The sequence below is a fragment of the Vombatus ursinus genome, unplaced genomic scaffold, assembly GCF_900497805.2.
Source record: "Vombatus ursinus unplaced genomic scaffold, bare-nosed wombat genome assembly UNPS02014841.1, whole genome shotgun sequence".
Lineage (NCBI taxonomy): Eukaryota > Metazoa > Chordata > Mammalia > Diprotodontia > Vombatidae > Vombatus > Vombatus ursinus.
In genome coordinates, this window is record NW_020954619.1 from 29,115,165 (window position 1) to 29,136,838 (window position 21,674).

The window sequence follows — 21,674 nt, forward strand, 5'->3', positions numbered from 1 at the left end:
GGGGAGATACTGAGCTCCAGTGTAGTGGAGCAAGCAAACACCAACAACAGGACCCCTCCACAACCAAGTAGAATTCAGCTCAGAGAACCATAATGTACTTAGGCAGGCAGGTGTCCTCTAGTCCATGTATTTTAGTGCAGCCCAGGGCAATTGGGCATCCTCTGGCTGCCTGACCTTCAGGTGTTTCAGCCCAACCCAGGATAAATAGGCATCTTCTAGGGGCCAGACTTCCACATGCTTCAGAATATCCCCTGGGAAATGAAAAAAAAATCCCTTCAGCAAATGCCTGACACCACCACTAGGACCCCGGATAAGCACCAGATAAACTGCCAGACTCCTACATCCTCCAGCTGCCAGCACCTAAGGCCCCAGCACAAAAAGACAATGACCAGGCCCCTTTCTCTTAGCACAAGAAGTTTGGGACAGTGACCCCTGTGCTCCAGCAGGAGAACTCAACTTTAAAAGCCAGGAAATAGGCAAAAAAGATGAGCAAAAAGCAAAAATGAATATTGATCCTAGAAAGTTACTCTGGTGACAGGGATAATCAAAACATAAACTCAGAAGAGGACAACATCGTCAATTTACTGAAATCTGAAACCTCAAAGAGGAATATGAATTGGTCTCAAGACCAAAAAGCCAAAGCTCAAAAAATATTTGAAAAGCCAAATAGAGAGGAAGAAGAAAAAGTGAGAAAAGAAATGAAAGATATGCAAGAGAGAGTCAACAACTTGGAAAAGGAAGGATAAAAATTGGATGCAGAAAACAATTACTTAAAAAAGTAGAATTGGCCAAATGGAAAAAAAGGTACAAAAGCTAATTGAAGAAAGCAATTCATTAAAAATTAGAATTGGGAAAGTAAAAGCTAATGAGACATCAATAATCAGTCAAACAAAATCAAAAGAATGAAAAAATAGAACAAAATGTAAAAGAACTAAATGGTAAAACAACCAAATTGGAAAATACTCCAATAGAGATAATTTAAAAATTTTTGGAATACATGAAAGACATGATCAAAAAAAGGGCATGAACAGCATATTTCAAGAAATTATCAAGGACAATTGCCCTGAGGTCCTAGAACCAGATGATAAAATAGTAATTGAAAGAATCCACTGATAAAATATTTGGGAGTCTACCTGCCAAGACAAACCCAGAAACCATATGACCAGTTACAAAACAATTTTCACACAAATAATGTCAGATCTTAACACTTGGAAAAATATCAGTTGCTCATGGGTAAGCCAAGCTAATACAGTAAAAGTGACAATTCTACCTAAATTAATGTTCTTATTCAGTGCCATATCAATCAAACTACCAAAAATTATTTTATAGTGCCAGAATAAATAGTAATAAAATTCATCTAGAATAACAAAAAGTCCAGAATATGAAGGGAATTAATGAAAAGAAATGCAAGAGAAAGTGGTCTAACCATACCAGATCTTAAATTGTATTATAAAGCAACAATTATCAAAACTACTTGGTACTGGCTAAGAAATAGAGTGGTGGATCAGTGGAATAGATTAGATACACAAGACACAGTAATAAATAACTATAAATGACTACGCAAAGACTCCAGCTTCTGGGATAAGAACTCACTATTTAACAAAAACTGCTAGGAAAACCAGAAAATACTAAGGTGGAAAATAGGCATAGACCAACATCTTACACCTTATAACAAGACACAGTCAAAATAAGTATATAAAGCCTGATAACTTTAAGCAAATTAGGAGAACAAGGAAGAGTTTACTTTCAGATCTTTGGATATGGGAATAATTTATGTCTAAATAAGAGACAGAGAACATTATGAAACACAACATGCATAATTTTGGTTAAATTAAATTAAACAGGTTTTACAAAAATAAAGCCAATGCAACCAAGATTAGAATGAAGCAGAAAGCTTAGAAACAATTTTTAAAGTCAGTGTCTCTGACAAAGACCTCATTTCTCAAATATATAGAGAACTGAATCAAATTTATAAGAACACAAGTCATTCCCCAGTTGATAAATGATCAAAGGATATGAATAGGAAGTTTTCAGAGGGAGAAATTAAAATTAGTCATCAAAATGCTCTGAATCACTATTGATAAGAGAAATGCAATTAAAACTCCTCTGAGATACCATCTCACACTTATCTGATTGGTCAATATGACAAAAAAGGAAAATGATAACTATTGGAGATGTGGGAAATTTGGAAGACTAATGCATTGTTGGTGGAGTTATGAACTGATCCAAATATTCAGGAGAGTAATTTGAAACTATGCCCAAAGGGCTATAAAACTGTTTGTACCCTTTGATCCAGCAATACCACTCCTAGGTGTGTATCCCAAAGAGATCATGAAAAAAAAGAAAAGACACATGCACAAAAATATTTATAGCAACTCTTTTTGTGGTGGCCAAGAATTGGAAATTGAGGGCACTCTCATCAATTGGGGAATGGTTCAATAAGCTGTGGTATACGAATGCAATGGAACACTATTGTTCTGTAAGAAATGATCAGCAGGTAGATTTCAGAAAAACTTGGAAAGACTTACATGAATTGATGTTCTGTGAAATGAGCAGAAAAAGGAGAATACGGTACACAGTAACAGCAACATTGTATAAGGATCAGCTTTGAAAGACTTAGTTGTTTTCAACAATACAATAATCTCAAACCATTCCGAAAGACTCATGATAGAAAATCACATCCTGAGAATGATCTATGAATTCTGAATGCAGATTGAGGCATACTATTCTCTGTTTTTTTTTTTTCCTTTCTCAATATTTTTCCCTTTGGTAATGATTTTTCTTTCACAATGTAACTAATGTGGAAAGATGCTTAATACGATTGTACATGTATAGCCTATATCAGATTGCATGCCATCTTGGGGAAGGGTGAATGGAGGGAGGGATAAAAAAACCTTTGGAACTCAATCTTATAAAAGTGAATGTTGCAAATATCTTTACAAGTAATTGGGAAAAAATTTAAAAATCATAACAGAACCAAAATAAATGCATAAACAGTCAATAAAATACATAGAATATCTTTCTATAAAAATAGTTCTCTATACAAATATAGAGATGTTAGGTGACTAGATAGATGATGATTAGTTATGGTATTAATGGTACAGATGTATACAAATATAGATGATATACATGGGTATATATATATACATATATATGTTCAAATGCACATGATATGTGTTAATATATATATACAAATTTATCACATTTTTTGCAAAGGACTTATTTTAATTAATTAGTTATTTTTTAGTTTTCAAAATTTATTTCCACAAGATTTTGACTTCTGAATTTTCTCCCCATCTCTCCCATTCTGGAACCCTAAGACAGTGCATCCTGAATACCCCTTTCCCAAATCTGCCCTCCCTTCTATCACTTCCCTACTCTTATCTCCTTCCCCTTCTATTTTCCTGTACAGTAGGATTGATTTCTATGCTATATTGCCTGTATATCTTATTTCCCAGTTGCATGTAAAAACTAATTTTAACATTTGCTCTTAAAACTTTAAGTTCCAATTTCTCTCCTTCCCTACCTCCCTACCCACCCTCATGAGAAGGCGAGAAATTCAATATAGGTTATACATGTGTAGTCAAGCAAAACTTCCATAACAGTCATGTTGTGAAAGAGTAACTATATTTCTTTCCATTCTTTCCTGCCTCCCATTTATTTTATTCTCTCCTTTCACCCTATCCCTCCTAAAATGTGTTTGCTTCTTATTATACCCTCCTCCAATCTGCCCTTCCTTCTATTATCTCCCCTTTTAAATCCCCTTCCCCCCTATTTTCCTGTAGGACAAGATAGATTTCTAGACCCAATTGAGTGTGTATGTTATTCCCTCCTTAAGGTAAATCCAATGAAAGTAAGATTCACTCATACCCTCTAGTCTTGCATCTAAAAGTCACTTTTTTTCCATTTAGGTCTGGTTTCTCAAGAATGAATTACATTTTTCTATGTCATTGAATGCCAATTTTCTACCTTCATTGATTACACACAGTTTTGCTGGGTAGATGACTTTTGCTTTTAATCCTAGCTCCACTGACCTCCTGAATATCATATTCCAAGCCCTCCAATCCCTTAATGTAGAAGCTGCTAAATCTTGTGTTATCCTGATTGCGTTTGCACAATACTTGAATTGTTTCTTTCTGGCTCCTTGCATTATTTTCTTCTTGAACTGAGAACTCTGGAATTTGGCCATGATATTCCTGAAGAGTTTTCATTTTGGGATTTCTTTCAGGAGACAATTGTTAGATTCTTTAAAATTCTTTAAAATTCTATTTTACCCTTTGGTTCTAGAATATCTTCAAAGATGATGTCTAAGCTCTTTTTTTGATTATGATTTTCAGGTAGCCCAACAATTTTTAAATTATCTTTCCTGGATCTATTTTCCAGGTCAGTTGTTTTGTCAATGAGATATTTCACAATGTCTTCTATTTTTTCATTCTTTTGGTTTTGTTTCATAATTTCCTGATTTCTTATGAGTCATTAGCTTTCATTTGCTCTATTCTAATTTTTAAAGAAGTATTTTCTTCAGTGAGCTTTTGGACCTCCTTTTTCATTTAGTCAATCTTGCTTTTGAAGGTATTCTTCTCCTCTTTGGTTTTTTGGACCTCTTTTGCCATTTGGGTTAGGCTATTTTTTAAGGTGTTATTTCTTCAGTATTTTTTGGGGTCTCCTTTAGCAAGCTGTTGACTCGTTTTTCATGATTTTCTTATATCACTCTTATTTCTCTTCCCAATTCTTCTAGTCCTCTTGCTTTTCAAAATCCTTTTTGAGCTTTTTCATGGCTTGAGACCAAATTATATTTTTCCTGGAGGCTTTGGATGTAGGAACTTTGATTTTGTTGTCTTCTTCTGGTTATATGTTTTTATTTTCTTTATCACAAAGTAAGATTCTATATTTTGTGCTTTGTTTTCCCCTGCTGTCTGCTCATGTTTCCAGTCAACTGCTTGATTTTTTAACTTTTTGTTAAAGTAGAGCTCTACTTTTAGTGTGGAAGGTGTACTGTCTGAAGCTTCAGGGGTTTTTTGCAGTTGTTTTCAGAGGTACTTCTAGGGAAATGTAAATTTTCAGTTCTTCCAAGGTGGTATGATCAAAGGAGAGTTGTGGAGTCTTTTTCTGGACTCTGCTCTGGTCTATGAGTGATCACAAGAACTCTTTTCTGCCTTGGAACTGTGAGGAGGATTCCCTCTTCACCTTTACCACAAGATCTGCCAGACCAGTCCTCCTCTTTGCTCTTGTACTGCCACCCAGGACTGCAACCTAGATCCAAGCATGGGCATAGCAAGGGAGTCCTGTCTCAGTGCCAGTAAAGAGATCCCTGCGATTTCACTCTGATCAGCTGCTGGATACCCCCATCATCTGTGGGCTGAGAGTTCAAGAAGCAGCCACTGCTGCCCTGGGGCTGTGACAGTGCTAGGTAGAAGTATGCTCCTTTCTCACCCAGATCTGACAGGTTTTTTTTCTACTCACCTTCTAAATTGTCTTTGTCTTTTGTGGGTTGAAAAGTCTGGAAACCACTGCAGCTGCCAGTGATTCCATTCCCTGAGGCCTGTTCCAGGTGCACTGGGGCAACATCTTTGCCTATATGGCCCACACTGAACTGTGCTCCTCTCCAAGCCTAGCACAACAGAGCTTTCTCATCAATCATCCAGCTTGTCTTGGGCTGTAAATTTGTTTCACTCTGTCTTTTTGTGGGTTCTGATGCTCTAGAATTTGTTTAGAATCATGTTTTACAGATATTTGGAGGAATTTGGGGGAAAGCTCAAGCAAGTCACTGCTTTTATTCCATCTTGTCTCTTCCCTGCACAAGACTTATTAATTGAATAAGAATGACTTATTTTACCTTTTAAAATTAAATACCAAGTTGTTTGGTTTACTGTTTTTCCTAGGAAAGATTTCCAGTGCTAAAAATTGTCACAACAATAACTGGGAGACTTCATAAATCTACCCGATAAATATACTTCAAAAAATAAAGTTTAGAAAGCTCATAAATTTTAGGATATAGACATAATCAAGATGACTTCATATGGCATAGTAGTGGTTAAAAAAAAATCACTGAACATGAAGACTTCATTTCTAGAACTATCTCATTTACTAAATGTTTGTCCTTAGGCAAGTCATTTTCAATTAAATTTAAATCACCAAGAATTTATTTGTACTTTGTGCCAGACAAAAGATAGATATACAATGTCTGCATATACTCATATGCACATAAAGATATACATATGTATTCATGTACACATGTATATATGCATGCACCTGTAAATTTGTATGTGTTCTTCTGCATATATGTATATATACATATATATGTATATGCATATATATACACACATACATACATATAAATGTAAAAAGAAATTTGGAGCAAAGATTACTAGCAGCAGGAAGAATAAGGAAAAAATTTCTTATATTAGGTGACATCTAACTATTCTTTTGGGAAAGTTAGAAATGCTCCAAGGTAGAAGTGAGGAGTAAGAATATTCCAGACATGGCACAACAACATGTTCCAAGGTATGGAAGCAGGAAGTAGGATATAACGTACAAGGAACAACTGTTAGGCCACTTTGATTCAAACACATAGAGTGTATGAGGGGGAGTAATGTATGTTCAATTTGGAAAGGTAAATTGTAGCCAATTTTTCACAGAATCACAGGTTTTGAGATTTGGAAAGCATCCCAAGGCTCTTCACTATCTGGATTGCCCTTCTCTGGACACTTGCCAGCTTAAAAAGATGATCCTTAAACTGTAACACAGAACAGAACACAATACTTCAGATGCCATTTGACAAAGGTGGAATGCAATTGAGCTTATCACCACTCTTTTACAGTAACCTTTAGTGTTCAATGAAACTCGCAATCAAAATCTTTTTTTTTCTTCTGACTGTCACATCACATTGCTGAAATGCATTGAACTTGCAGTCTACTATAAACTCATGTATTGTTATGAAACAATAGCTTATTAACACTCCTTAGTCTTGGTCTTGTAAAACTGAATTTTTGAATGAAAGAAAGAAGGAAGGAAATACATGGGTCTGGCATGACCTATTTTTGAAGAATCCATGATCGATCTTTGCAATCACCACTTCCAATGCTAGATTTTCACTAGCCATCTTGTTAAAGATCTGTTATTTAATTGTCTAAAGAAAAATAAATCAAGCTCATTGGCTTACAATTAACAGACTCTATTCTCTTTCTTTTCATAAATTGGGGATATTTGCTGTTCTCCAATTTTACATTGCCTTTTATACCTCCCACAAGTGTTGACTTCTCACTCACAGCTGCTAAACACTCACCATATCCAGATCTTTCAGTACTCACGCACATAGATTATGTGAGCCAGGTGACTTAAATTTATTAAGGATAGGTAAATACTCACTCATTATTTCCTTACTTATCTTTACTATCAACACCCTGTTAGTTATATTTTTCTGTCATTCCCAATGTTAATTTTATTCAAGAAGTTTTATAGTCAAAAAGAATATGGATTGAACAAAGGCTGCATGGAGCAAAAATGCCCTACAAGGACCCATTTTATAGAGGACTGAGGGAAAATAACTATATTTGTAGGGAGATGGAAAAAAAAGGTAGAGATAGAAAGTGAAAGTCTGTGAAACCAATGGGATGACTGGTGGAACATTTTTTTTGATGGATTGGAAGAGAATAAGATTAAGGGAATAGATAATTTAGCTACCTTTTTAAGGAATAGAGATAAATGCTTCCAGGAACGAAAGGAAAAGTAAGTGAATGAGTCATTATGATAGATAATTTGAAGGATGGAAGAAGGCAACTAACAAATTCATTTTTTTTCGCTGAAATGGGAGGATATGTTCTCTGCTATAAATGTATGGTTTATGAGTGAGACTTTGGAAGGTTGAAGATAGAAAAAAAAGTTTGGAAAAATCACTATTCTGTTATTGACCAAGAGAGTAGAAACAATACAGAAGGGCTATTGGGTAGCAGTGAAGGTCTTTACAAAATTATGCATAACAAATTGTAATGTAGTTTGGATTATTTGCATCAGGAGAAATCATAGCATCATATATCTCGAGCTAAAAAGTGACCTCAAAATCCATGTAGTCCAACTCTCTCATTTTACAAATGAGGAAACTGAGGACAAGGAAGGGTAAATGCCTCATACTAGACCACACAAATTACATGCAGCAGAAATGGGATTTGAACATATCTTCAGATTCTAGAGCCACTGATCTTTCACCCTAACATTGTTTCAAAAATAAATTTTGTTTATATATTTATATCATCAAAAATTATCTCAAGAACTCACCCACTCCCTTAAAACTTATCCCATATGACAGTATTTTAAGGGGAGGTTGGGGAAGGAGAAACAGGAAGAAGAGGAAAATATAAACAAAAATGATCAATACAATGAAAATGTCTGAAAATATATACATTGTTCCACACATACTAACCTACCACCTACAGAAAGGAGTGAAACTGACTTCCTCCATCAGCCAGACCTCCACATGTTTCAGTATAGCCACAGGCAAACAGGCAGCCTCCAAGGGCAAGACCTCTACATGCCTCAGTGTAGCACCAGGGAAATGCAGAAACACCCCACCAGGGTTCAGCATACACCAGACACCATCACCAGAACTGCAGCTAAGTAAGTACCAAGTAAGTTTCCAGACCACTATAGCCTTCAGCAGTGCCAACCACACCCTGCCTCAGCACAGCACCAGGAAAGAGGGTCCCCCAGGGGCCTCAGGGCAACGTCAGTGCAGCACCAGGTAAAGATCCAGAATCTGTAGCCACTGGCACAAGAAGCCTGAGACAATGCCCCTTCAACCCCAGGTGTAGAGATCAAATCAAAAAGAAAGAATAAAAGCAAAAAAAAAATAATAAGCAAAAATCAATAATGAAAGAATCGATCATAGGAAGTTAATATGGTAACAAGAAAGAACAAGACACAAACTCAGAAGAGGACAACAATTTCAAAGCACCTATGGGCAAAATCCCCAAAGAAAAATGGGAAGTGGTCTTAAGCTCAGAAAGAATTCATGGAATAGTTCAAAAAGAGGCTTAAAAATCATATAAGAGAGGTAGAAAAAAATTGGGAAAAGAAATGAGAATAATGAAATAAAATTATGAAAAAAAGAGTCAACAGGTTGGAAAATTCCTTAACAAGTAGAATTGGTCACAAAGAAAAGGAGATACAAAATTCCACTGAAGAAAACAACTCCTTAAAAAGCACAATTGGCCAAATGGAAAAGGAAGTACAAAAGTTAATTGAGGAAAATAACACCTTAAACTTTACAATTGGGCAAGTGGAAGCTAATAATTCTGTGAGACATCAAGAATCAACCAAATTCAAAAAATTTTTAAAAAATGAAAGAAAATATAAAATACTACATGAGAAAAAAAAAACTGACCCTGAAAATTAATCCAGGAGAGACAATATTAGAATCATTGGACTACCTGAAAGCCATAATCAAAAGGAGGACCTGGACAGCAGCTTTCAATAAATCATAGAGGAAAACTGCCCTGATATTCTGGAACTAGAGGGCAAAATAGGCATTGAAAGAATCCACCAATCAACTCAGCAAAGAGATCCCAAAATAAAAACTCCAAGGAACATTATAGCCAATTTTCATAATTATCAGGTCAAGTAAAAAATAACTGCAAGTGGCCAGAAAGAAACAATTCAAATATCAAGGAGTCACAATCAGGATTGCCCTGGCCTTGACAGCTTCAACATTAAAGGATCAAAGGTCATAGAACATGATATTCTAGAAGGCAAAGTAACTAGGACTACAACTTACAATCACTTACCCAGCAAAATTAAGCATAATACATCAAGGGGAAAAAATGGTCATTCAATGAAATAGAAAGATTTCGTAAGGAGAAGACCAGAACTAAGCCAAATATTTGAACTCCAATATCAAGACCCAAGAGAAGCATAAATAGGTAAAAAGTGGAAAAAAGAAAACACAAAGGATTCAATAGAGCTAAACTGTTTACATTCGTACATGGGAAGGTGATACTTGTAACTCTTAAAAATTGTATCACTAACAGTACAGTTAGAAGGAATATACATAGAAAGAGGGTATGGGTATAAGGTGAATTTCAGGGAATGACATAAAAAAAGGATGACAAAGAGAAGCATACTGGGTGCAGAAGGAAGGGAGGGGTAGAACTGGGTAAATTATTTTGCATAAAGAGGCATGAAAGATTTATTACAGAGGAGGGGAAGATGGGAGGGTGGGTGATGAGCATTGCTTGAACTTTACTCTCATCAGTTTTGGCTCAAAGGGGGAATAATGTAATAATTAGTTGAATATAGAAATATAATTTACCCACCCAGGAAGTAGGAGGAGAGGAAATCAAGTAAAAGAGGCATGGGGACTGACATAAGGGAGGGCAGATCAGGGGAGGTGGTGGACAGAAGTAAATTACCGGTGAAGAGGGAAAAGATGAAAGGTGGGAGAGGATAAACATGAGGAAGAATAGGATGGAGGGAAATATACAGGTAGTAATCAGAACTGTGGATGTGAATGAGATGAACTTTCCCATAAAATGGAAGTAGATCAAAAACCATAATCCTATAATATGTTGTTTACAAGAAACATACTTGAAGTAGGGTGACACACAGAGTAAAGGTAAGGGGTGGAGCGGAATATATTTTGCTTCAGTTGAACTAAAAAGAAAAAAAAGCAAGGGTAGCACTCCGGAAAAGCAAAAATAAACCTAATTAGAAGAGATAAAGAAGGAAACTACATCTTGTTAAATGGTACCATAGACAATAAAGTGATCTCAATACTAAACATATATACACTCGGTGGTATAACACCCAAATTCTTACAGGAGGAGTTAAGTGAGTTACAGGAAGAAATAGAGAGTAAAACTACAATAGTGGGGAACCTCAACCATCCCCTCTCAGTACTTGATACATCCAACCAAAAAATAAGCAAGAAAGAAACTAGTGAGGTAAATAGAGTATTAGAAAAATTAGATACAACAGACTTTTGGCAAGATTTATTTTTATTTTTTATTGTATTTTATTTTTTTCCTAGTTACATGTCAAAATAAATTTTAGTATTTATTTTTACAACATTTTGAGTTCCAAATTTTTCTCCTTCCTTTCTCTTCTTCTGAAAATGTTAGGCAGTTTGAAATAGTTTATACACATACTATCATATAAAATATTTTTATGTTTGTCACAGTTGTGAAAGAAAAAAAACACAAGAACAAACAAAATAAATGAAAACAATTGCTTCAATCTGCATTCAGAGTCCATTAATTCTTTATTAAGATGTGGATAACATTTTCCTTCATGAGTCTTTTGTACTTGTCTTAGATTATTGTGTTGCTGAGAAGAGCTGAGTCATTCATAGTTGATCTTCACACAGTGTTGTTGATACTGTGTAAAATGTTTTCTGGTTCTTCTCTTTTCACTTTGAATCAGTTTGTACAAATATTTCCAGTTTTTTTCTAAAATCTGCTTGTTCATAATTTCTTATTAGACAAAAATATTCCATCACATTCATATACCACAGTTTATTCAGCCATTTGACAATTGATGGACATCCTCTCAATATCAATATTTTGCCACCATGAAAAGGGCTGCTATAAACATTTTGGCACATGTAGGTCCTTTCCCCTTCTCTTTTGCATAATTTTGACATAAAAGATGCCACAACAAGCAAATTAGAAGATCAAGGGATAGTCTACATGTCAAATCTAGGAGGAGGAGAAGAATCCATGTCCAAACAAGAGGTAGAGTGCATTACAAAATGTAAAATAGATAATTTGGATTATATTAAATTAAAAAGGTTTTGTACAAACAAAATCAACACAACCAAGATTAGAAGGAAAGCAGAAAGCTGGGAAGCGATCTTTATAACAAGTATCTCTGTCAAGGGCTGCATTTCTCAAATATATAGATAACAGAATCAAGTTTATGAGAATACAAGTCATTCCCCAATTTAAAAATGGTCAAAAAATATGCAGATGCAGTTTTCAGATGAAGAAATCAAAGCTATATATAGGCATATGAAGAAGTGCTCTCAATCACTTTTGATTAGAGAAATGAAAATTAAAACATCTCCAAGGTACCAACTCAAACCTATCACATTGGCTAAGACGACAAAAAAAAAGTAAACATTGGAGAAAATGTGGGAAAAGTGGGACACTAACACACTGTTGGTGGAGTTGTGAATTGATCCAAAAATTCTGGAGAACAATTTGGAACTATGCTCAAATGGCAACCAAACTGTTCAAACTCTTTCATCCAGCCATGCCACTAGTAGGTCTGCATCCCAAAGAGATCATAATAAAGGAAACACACTCATATGTGCAAAAACATTTATAGCAGCATTATTTGAGGTGGCAAAATGTTGGAAATTGAGGGGATGCCAATTAATTGGGGAATGTCTGAACAAGCTGTGGTATATGAATGCAATGGAATACTTTTGTGCAATAAGAAATTATAAACAGGCAGATTTTAGAAAAACTTGGAAAGACATGTGCACGTTGATACAAAGTGAAATGAGCAGAATTAGAAAACATTGTACATGTTTTCAGCAACAATGTGTGATGATCAACTACGAGTGACTCAGATCTTCTCAGCAACGCAATGATCCAAGACAAGTACAAAGGACTCATGAAGGAAAATGCTATCTATATCTAGATAAAGAACTGATGGGCTCTGAATGCAGATCAAAGCATTTTTTTCACTTACTTTATTTTTCTCATGGTTTCTTTTTCCCTTTTGATCTGTTTCTTCTTTCACAACAGAGACTAATATGGAAATAGTTTTAAATGATAGTGTATATATAAGCTATATCAAATTGCCTATGACTTTCTGAAGAGGGGTCGGGAGGGAGAAAAATTCAGAATTCAAATCTTATAAAAATGAATACTAAAAATTTTCTTGACATGTAACTGGGGAAAAATAAAGTATTGTTAAAAAAAGAAAGGAGTCAGATAGGGATATCTTCCCATATATTTTCTTTAGGGACAGGCTTTTTCTTTCTGATTTTACATCATTTTCTTCTGATTATTTTGTGATAATTCTATTCATTTTAATTTAGTAACTATTCCATATATATTATATTCTTGACTTTCTTCATTCTGCATAAGATTATATAAAGCCTTCTATGCTTTTCTGTATTCATGATATTAATCATTTATTATAACACTTCAAAATTCAATTATATTCATTGAGAACAATTATTTTAACCATTTCCCAAATGGAAAAAACAACAACAACAACAAAAATAACTACAACAAAAAAATATATTTTTTTACTTCCAATTCTTTGCTCCCACAACATGTGCTGCTATGAATGTTTTGGAACTCACAGGGATTTTCCTTTCATCAATAATTTCCTTTGGGTAGTAAAATCTCTAGTTAAATTGATATAGAAACTTTGCATACTTCAAAATTGCTTTTAGAAATGATTGTGGCGGGGCAGAGCTAAGATAGCAGAGTAAAAGCAGTGACTTGCTTGCACTCTCCCCCAAACTCCTCTGAATATCTGTAAAAAATGGTTCTAAACAAATTCTAAAGCAGTAGAGCCCACGAAAAGATAGAGTGAAACAAATTTCTAGCCCAAGACAATTTGGATGGTTGGACTGAAAGGTGCATCGTGATGGGTGGGGAAAGGAACATAGTTTGCAGTGGGAGTGCAAGCCTCAGCGACCAGGCCTCAGAGGACTGAAACACAGTCAGCTATGGTAGTTTCCAGACTTCTCAACCCACAAATGCCAAAGACAACTTAGAAGGTCAGTAGGAAAAGTCTGTTTCTGCGGTGGTGAGAGAGAAGCGCAGTGGGGTCCCAGGCGCAGTCCCCGAGCTGGGCCCTGGGGCAGTGGCAGCCTCAGGACCTTCAGTCCCACAGACTGAGGGGGAATCAAGTGGCTAATCAAAGGGGATTGCAGGGATCTCTTTGCTGCTGCAGGATTCTGTTGCTTTTCCCTTTCTTGGATCTGGGTCACAGTTCTAAGTGGTGGTCATGGGGCAAGGAGGAGTGCTGGTGTGGTAGAATTGGTAGTGACAGTGCAGAGGAAATGCTTTTCACAGTTCCAAGGCAGAAAAGAGCACTTGTGGTCACTCATAGACCAGAAAACAGTTCAGGAAAGGAGTAAATACCTCTCCCTTGATCATAGCACCTAGGAAAAACTGAAAATTTACAGTTCCCCAGGTGTATCTCTGAAAACAGCTGTGCATAACCCCCAAAACTTAGGACAATACATTCTCCACACTGAAAGCAGACTCCTACCTTAAGAAAAAGTTTATAACTCAAGTAATTGACTTGTATCATGAACAAGAAGTACAAAAAGAGTTAGACCATTACTTTGGTGACAAAAAGATCAAAATATATAACCAGAAGACAACACAGTCAAAGCTCCTACATCCAAAGCCTCCAAGAAAAATATGAATTGGTTGCAGGCCATGGAAGAGCTCACAAAGGATTTTGAGAAGCGAGAAAGAGAAGTAGAGGAAAAACTGAGAGTGATGCAAGAAAATCATGAAAAACAAGTCAACAGCTTGCTAAAGGAGACCCAAAAAATAATGAAGAAAATAACACCTTAAAAAATAGCTTAACCCGAATGGCAAAAGACGTCCCAAAAGCCAATGAGGAGAAGAATACCTTCAAAAACAAAGTTGATCAAATAGAAAAGGAAGTCCAAAAGCTTACTGAAGGAAATACTTCCTTAAAAATTAGAATGGAGCAATTGGAAGCTAGTGACTTTATGAGAAATCAAGACACTGTAAAACAAATCCAAAAGAATGAAAATTAGAAAACAATGTGAAATATTTAATTGGAAAAACAACTGACCTGGAAAATAGATCCAGGAGAGAGAATTTAAAAATTATTGAACTATCTGAAGCCATGATCAAAAAAAGAGCCTAGACATCATCTTTCTTTTTCATTATTAATAAATTTATTTATTTTTAGTTTTCAACATTTACTTCCACAAGATTTTGAGTTCCAAAATTTTCACCCCATCTCACCCCTCACCCACCCCAAGATGGCATGCATTCTGAATACCCCTTCCCTTAGTCTGTCTTCTCTTCTATTTTCCTTAATCCTATACTACCCCCCATTTATTCTATTCTTTCTTTTGACCCTGTCCCTCCTGAGAAGTGTTTGCTTCTGATTACCCCCTTTCCCAATCTGTACTCCTCTCTACCATCCCCCTACTCTTTGGGCCCCTTTGCCCCCTATTTTCCTGTAGGGTAAGACAGATTTCCATCCTCAATTGAGTGTGTATGTGACTCCCTCCTTAGGTGACATCCTATGAGAATAAGATTCACTCATTCCCTCTCACCTTCCCCTGTTTCCCCTTCACTGTAAGAGGCTTTTCTTTTCTGTTTTTTTGGTGAGATAATTTACTCCATTCTACCTCTCCCTTTCTCCTTCTCCTAGTATAATCCTCTCTCAACCCTTAATTTTATTCTCCAGATGTCACCCCTTCATCTTCAACCCACTCTGTGCCCTCTATCTATCTATCTATCTATCTATCTACATACATATAATTTTTTCCTTCCAATTACCCTAATACTGACAAAGGTCTTATGAGTTATAAATATCATCTTTCCATGCAGGAATATAAACAGTTCAAACTTAATAAGTCTCTTATGTTTTCTATTTCCTGTTTACATCTTCATGTTCCACTTGAGTCTTGTATTTGAAAGTCTTTTCATCAAAAATGCTTGAAAGTCCTCTATTTCACTGAATGACCATTTTTTCCCCTGAAGGATTATACTCAGTTTTGCTGGGTAGGTGATTCTTGCTTGTAATCCTATCTCCCTTGCCCTCTAGAATATTATATTCCATGTCCTGCAGTCCCTTAATGTAGAAGCTGCTAAATCTTGTGTTATCCTGATTGTGTTTCCACAATATTTGAATTGTTTCTTTCTGGCTGCTTGTAATATTTTCTCCTTGACCTGGGAACTCTGGAATTTGGCTACAATATTCCTAGGAGTTTTCTTTTGGGGATCTCTTTCAGGAGGAGATTGGTGGATTCTTTCAATTTCTATTTTGCCCTCTGGTTCTAAAATATCAGGGAAGTTTTCCTTGATCATTTCTTGAAAGATGATGTCTAGGTTCTTTTTTTTTTTTTTTTGATCATGGCATTCAGATAGTCCAATAATTTTTTAAATTCTCTCTCCTGAATCTACTTTCCAGGTCAGTTGTTTTTCCAATGAGATATTTCACATTGTTTTCTAATTTTTCATTCTTTTGGATTTGTTTTACAGTGTCTTGATTTCTCATAAAGTCACTAGCTTCCAATTGTTGCATTCTAATTTTTAAGGAAGTATTTTCTTCAGTAATCTTTTAGACTTCCTTTTTTATTTGGCCAATTTTTCTTTGTAGGGAATTCTTCTCCTCATTGGCTTTTTGGGCCTCTTTTTCCATTTGGGTTAGGCTATTTTTTAAGGTGTTATTTTCTTCAGTATTTTTTTGGGGGGTCTCCTTTAGGAAGCTGTTGACTTATGATTTTCTTGCTTCACTCTCATTTATCTTCCCAATTTTTCCTCTACTTCTCTTACTTGCTTCTCAAAATCCCTTTTGAACTCTTACAAGACCTGGGACTGACTCATATTTTCCTGGAGTCTTTGGATGTAGGAGCTTTGACTTTGTTGTCTTCTTCTGGTTTTATGTTTTGATCTTCTTGGTCACCAAAGTAAGTTAATATAATCTGACTCTTTTTGCGCTGCTTGTTCATGATCTGGTCGAATTACTTGAGTTTTAAACTGTTTGTTAAAGTAAGAGTCTGCTTCCAATGTGGAGAATGTACTGTCCCAAACTTCGGGAGTTTGTACAGTTGTTTTCAGAGATACTTCTAGGGACCTGAAAATTTTCAGTTCTTCCAAGGTGCTATGATAAGGGGCGAAATGTTTCCTCTCCATAGCCACAATAACCTCTACCACACCAGCACTCCTCCTTGACCCAGGACCACCCTTCAGAACTGTGACCCAGATCCAAGCACGGGCAAAGCAAGATATTCCTGCCTCAGCATTTGCAAAGAGATCCCTGCAATCCCCCTCTGATCAGCCACTCGATTCACCCTGTCTATGGGCTGGAAGCTCAAGGAAGCAGCCGCTTCCCCAGGGCCACACTCTGAACTTGCAGTTGAGACCTAGCTTCTCTCTCACCGAAGTCACAGACTTTTCACACTCAACTTTGAGTCCAAGTCATCTTTGGTATTTGTGGGTTGAGAAGTCTGGAAACCCCCACAGCTTCCTGTGAATCAGCCCTCTGAAGCCTGCTCCAGTTTTGCTGAGGCCTGTGCACCCACGCCAAACTGCGTTCCTCTCCCAGCCCAGCATGATATACCTTTCTGATCAACCATCCAGGTTGTCTTGGGCTGGAAATTTATTTCACTCTGTGTTTTTGTGGGTTCTTCTGCTTTAGAATTTGTTTAGAGCCATTTTTAATGGGTATTTGGAGGGGTTTGGGGGAGAGCTCAAGCAAGTCACTGCTTTCACTCTGCCATCTTGGCTCTGCCCCTCTAGACATCATATTTGAAGAAATTATCAAGGAAAACTCTCCTGACATTTTAGAACCAGAGGGTAAAATAGAAATTGAAAGAATCCACCAATCACCTCCTGAAAGGGATCCCCAAAGGAAAATTCCTAGGAATATTGTAGCCAAATTCCAGAGTTCCCAGGTCAAAGAGAAAATATTGTAAGCAGTCAGAAAGAAACAATTCAAGTATTGTGGAAACACAATCAGGATAACAGAAGATTTAGTAGCTAAGGGAACACAGGGCTTGGAATAGAATATTCTGGAGGGCAAAGGAGATAGAATTACAACCAAGAATCACCTACCCATCAAAACTGAGCATAATCCTTCAGGGGAAAAAATGGACATTCAGTGAAATAGAGGACTTTCAAACATTCTTGATGAAAAGATCAGAACTCAATAGAAAATTTGACTTTAAGATACAAGACTCAAGAAAAACATGGAGAGATAAATGGGAAAGAGAAATCATAGGAGACTTATTAAGTTTGAACTGTTTACAATCCTGCATGGAAAGATGATATTTGTAACTCATGAGTCCTTTGTCAGTATTAGAGTAGTTGGGGGGGGGAAATTATATGTAGGTATAGATAGATAGATAGATAGATAGACAGACAGATAGATTGATAGAGGGCATAGGGTGAGTTGAAGATGAAGGGGTGATATCTGGAAAATAAAATTAAGGGGTGAGAGAAGATTATATAGAGAGAAGGAGAAAGGGAGAGGTAGAATGGGGTAAATTATCTCACATAAAACAGACAAGAAAAGGCTTTTACATTGGAGGGGAAACAGGGGAAGGTGAGAGGGAATGAGCGAATCTTATTCTCATTGGATTTAGCTTAAAGAAGGATTAGCATAAACACTCAATTGGGTATGGAAATCTATCTTACTCTACAGGAAAATAGGGATGGGTGGAAGGAGACAAGAGAGCATGAGGATATTAGAGGGGAGTGTAGATTGGGGGAGGGGATAATCAGAAGCAAGCCCTTCTAAGGAGGAACAGGGTCAAAAGAGAGAATAGAATAAATGAATGGCAGGATAGGATGGAGGGAAATATACTTAGTTTTTCACAACATAACTACTATGGAACTGTTTTGCATGACTACACATCTGTAACCTGTATTGAGTTGCTTGCCTTCTCAGTGAGGGTAGGTGGGGAGGGAGGAAGGGAGAAAATTTGGAATCCAAAGTTTTAAAAATACACATTGAAAAATTGTTTTCCCATGCAACTCAAAAATAAGATATACAGGAAATTGGGTATAGAAATCTATCCTGCCCTACAGGAAAACTGAAGGGAAGGGGATAAGAGAAGAGGGGGAGAGATAGAAGGGAAAGCAGATTAGGAGAAGAGTTATTCAGAATATATGCCATCTTGGTGTGGGGGGAGGGATGAGATGGGGAGAAAATTTGGAACTCAAAATGTTGTGGAAGTGAATGTTCAAAACTAAAAATAAATAAATTAATTTAAAAAAAAGATTGTACTGATCCACAGCTCTACCCAAAATGTACTAGTGTGCCTGTTTTCCCACAATCCTTTAAGCATTGCCTAGTTCCACCTTTGCCAATTTGGAAGATATGAGGTAAAACTCAGAGTTGTTTTGCTTTGTATTTCTGTTATTATTAAAGTTTTGGAGTATTCATTATTATGCCTACTGATAGTTGTAATTCTGATTAAAATTGTTGGATCAATTCCTTGACCACATTTCTTTTGGGTAATTTTTTTGGTTGTTTTATGAAAGAGAGTGAAAAACTGACCTGATTAGAGCAGAGAGTGCTTATTATTTAGTGATTAGTAGGAAAAATAGTTGCATAAGTTGGGAACATTAAAAAGTTGAATTTTGAAAGGCAGCATACACATTTCAGTCCTATTGCATTAGGAAAATTAGGAGCATTTATGCCTTCTTAGTTGGATGTTTGACATGAAAAAAATGTGTTTCCATGATGTAATACTGTAAGTTCTGAATTTACACTGGATAGATTATGCCCTGAGAAGCTGGAAGCAGGGAAGATGGCTGTGGGAATAACAGTGGTAAAACGCCTTTCAGAGAGGTACAACATCCAGAATCCCTTGCATCTATAAGATTTAGATAGGCCAGAGATGTTGTTTTGGGCTTACTAATGTGTCCTCACATTTTTCTATGAACATTAAATGAAGCAAAGGACAGGGTAAATGTACTTAGAAAGAGGGAATTTTCAAAGAATAACAAAATTGGAATGGGCCTCAGAGGCTATCTAGTTAATGCCTGAAAATGAATCCCTCTAAATCATGCCCACAAATGTTCATTAGCCCATTGCCTGACACAGAGTAGGTAGTTTACAAGTTTTAGTTAACTGATTTATTGATTTGTCATCAATAAGTTATCAACCATTTCTTACATGCCTGCTCTCTTCCAGGCACAGTGCTAGGTTCTACTTTACAAAGACCAAAGCAAAACAGTCCTCATTTTTAAAGATTTTATAATCTCATCATAATATATTTTATATGATATATTTACATATAAAATTTCAAGGTCATTTTCAGGTGAGACCCTAGCATCTAGGGCAACAGAAAAGCCTCTATGTAAAAGTTAGCATTTGCACTGAGACTTGAAAAAAGCTAGGGAGACCAAGGCAAAAGTGAAGAGGGAGTGAATTCCAGGCACAAGAGGCATGGAACTTGGAGGTCATGAATCTTACTTTCTCATTTTATAGATGCAAAAGCTGAAACACAAACAATTTAAATAAATTACCAAATGCCTCATAGATGCCAGCAGCCTATGAATGATAAAGATTGTGATACCAAGCTGGCAGATGAGTTTTGCTGCTTTTCACTTTCATCAGATAGGTTAGCATGTTGGAAGATGAACTGTAACAGAGTATTGAAGAATCTTTTCATTCTTCCCCACCAGGAACTGGTCTAAGGATCTTATAGTCAGGGTGAGGAGAAATCCAGAAGAAAACTTTCTTAACCAAAATTATGGAAACACCTGGGGTCAATCATAAATTTCCTAGAGAAGCATATGACAGAGGCATAGATATGCATGCTTATGCAAACTTATACTCAGTGGGTAGGCATTCATCAGATTCTTGCAAAGACCCATATTCTTTCATTTCTTTCAGATGAATAGAATCTAATGAAATTGATTAAGTTCCCCCCTGTTTATCACACCTTACATGAAAGATTGACCACTCCAAGGTTATGGGATGGGAGGACAAACCTTGACGAGCCTATCCAACCTAAAAAAGATTCAGCTTCTTACAAAGTTTTATTGATTTTTTTTGTTTATAGTCATTTTTCTATAACTCTCTTCACACATATATATGCACATGCAGACATGGTGATACTTCCCTTTGTGTCAATGAAAAACAAAACCAATCACCATAATGACCATTTTTCACGACATATGCACACCTAGAGTCTATCACAAGTCATAGTTCCTCAATATTCTCCTTCAAATAACCATGAAAAACATCTTGAGCTGGTATATAAATACATTTTGAGATTAATTTTACTTCCAACATCTCTAGATGAAGGTTATAGAAGAGGACTGTGATATCAGGAAGGTGATGCCATGACTTACAAATGAATTGGCTTTAAATGAGGGAGGGCTGTTCAAAATCTCCAGCTTCACTTTCTCCTCCAGAGTCATCTGGGTCCAGTGGCCAAATATAGATCAGGATAACTGGAGATGGCCCAGGGTAGAAACATGATGGAATCTGTCCATTCCTCTTTTATCTTCCTAGAGTCTTTTTCTTCAGTAACTTGAAGTGGGGTTGGCCCCTTCCATCTTCTCTCTCAAAGCTGGAAGTCAACTCAATGCTTTGCTAGAAGAAGACTCTGGCTTATATAGTACCCAAATAGAGAACTGATTTGGAACTGAAGCTTTATATCTCTTGACAACTCTGCCTCATCTCTCATGTATTTCCACCAATAAAGAGAGAGACTCATGCCAATGGACTTTAAGACAGGAGTTAAACAAATATTTATTTCTTAAGGGCATGGGTTTGTGAACCTGGAAAGCTAGGAGGATTGTAGTATCCCAAGAGTAATAGGGAAGTTTAATAGCTAAGTAAAGGGCTAGGGATAGAAGCAAATGAGTACTATTTTGGACATGTTGAGTCCCAGATGTCTGTAAGATATTTAGTTCAAAATATACTGTAGGCAGATAAAGATGTGGAACTGGAGTTCAAAAGGGAAACTAAAGCTAACTATA

The 21,674-nt window shown here is 36.3% G+C and overlaps 1 pseudogene; it reads right to left on the bottom strand.

Moving 5' to 3' along the window:
* Positions 1 to 275: 275 nt before the first annotated feature.
* LOC114026591 overlaps positions 276 to 21,674 on the bottom strand; it is a 112,547-nt pseudogene continuing 91,148 nt past the window's right edge.